Genomic DNA, 2,008 nt, shown 5'->3' on the forward strand with positions numbered 1-2,008 from the left:
CCAAAAAAAAAACAACAACACAAAAACAGCATACAAAAAACTAAAGTAAAGAATTACCTAATTAGTTATTTGCCAGTAAGTAGTAATCATATTGTATAATGATAAATTGAAACATTAAGGCTCCCATTCACAAAAGAGTTTCCATACAACAAGGCTGTAGTAGGTCCACTCTAGACAAGAAACGTAACCCTCACACTCAGATAGACTGGTTAGACAGCTTTCTATGAGAACTTCCAGCCACCCCCCCCCCTTTCCCCACCCTCATCTTTTTTTTCCCTCCCTCAGTTTCCTTCTTTTCGGTTTAGTCTAGTTCAGATCAGTTTTTGTTCCTTTTCTTCAAGACTCATTTCCTTTATTCTTTATAACTAAACAAAAACTCGTCAACACAATATCTGCCATTTAACATAAAAGCACCAACTCCCCACAAAACCAGAAAATGACACCCCTCACTCTTTTCCTCTTTTTTTCTTTAAAATAAAACAAAATTTGAACAAACAAAACAATAAAATCATATTATATTATACACAAATTTATAGTTCTTAATATAAAGAAGAAAAAGACACCACGACATGTATTATGAGTGGAATGTTTCATCGTTTATTCTTAGAATTTAGTAAAACAATGTATAGCCAATGTATAATTACAAATTTTTGTTTGCAGAGGACAAGCATCAGCATCAAAATTGAAAGTACAGACAGCATTCAAGCTTTTAAGTAAAAATTAGCATGGCTTGTGACAGGCACACACATGATGCACACACACTTGAAGCAGACCATTTAGTGACTTTGTTTCTGCCTAGAGAAAGACAAGGTAAGTGAAGAGCATCATCATTACATTTGATGCTACTGGCACATACATTATCATAATCACATATTATATATATACAAAGCTTTGGATCTCGGTGTGCCTCTCTCTCTCCACCAATACCCCTTTTCCCCACCCCATCTCAAATCCTCTGTTCATCATCATCTCCTAAAAGAAAAAGTTCTCTACTTCTAATTATTATTTAATACAAACTTTGCTTGGCATACTGAGAAGCTTTCTGAATCTTTGACGCTCCTTGGGGGCAAAAATGTACACGAAGTATAGTAATAGTATAATTTTTATTATGGAAACTACAAGGGCAAAAGGTCGGAGTCACAGTGAAAAAATTAAGGACAACCGCCTTTCTCTTCAGGGATCTAATAAACTTAATCCGTTCTGTCTCTGTAAGGATATCTTAATTACTGTGTGTTATCAGTGTATGACTTCTGCCCTTTTTGACAAATATTATTTGGATGGACAAAACGGAATTTGCCAAATGACAGATCAAGACAGAAAAGGACCAAACTGGGAAAATATGAATAGTATTTTTTCCTGAAAGTCTAAGTAAACTTTGCAAATAAAAAATCCTTACAAAGGTTTGCCAGAACTTTAAATGTGCCATGATATTACACGGACACGTGAGCACACATAAGTTGTAGTAATAACATGTACATTCTTATTGACACAATTTATACACTTTGCAAGACAGGATATCCTCACAGGCCAGGACCATCCTGGGCAGTGAGGGATAGAACTTAAAACACTACCAGAAAGACAGAGACATTCAATCCAAATACAATATCTTCCAAATATGTTACAGAAATCATTAAATTTGCTTCTTACTTTAACAATGTCCACTTGTGAGGAAATGACAACTACACACACATGTAAGTAGTTATCAAGAACACACTATTACCTCACAAATTATTATACAAATACACACTTATCAAGAATGTGTTATTCACTACACATACATGTCCAAACATCATATAAAGAACTAACAAAATGGGGGGGTCCATTAACGTATGGGAAATCCTGGCAGGCATGGTCGGACTATACATGTACTAGATCTATGTACAATCTTAGTAACAAAACCATGCCGGTCCTCGTGAGACAAAGCGGAACATGGTAATGGGGGACCACAGTACCAAAATTGGGTTTTAAAAGGATAAAAATAATGTAGGCGTGCGTATACAGGGGAAAG

This window comes from Aplysia californica, unplaced genomic scaffold (assembly GCF_000002075.1).
Source record: "Aplysia californica isolate F4 #8 unplaced genomic scaffold, AplCal3.0 scaffold00151, whole genome shotgun sequence".
NCBI classification, from domain to species: domain Eukaryota; kingdom Metazoa; phylum Mollusca; class Gastropoda; order Aplysiida; family Aplysiidae; genus Aplysia; species Aplysia californica.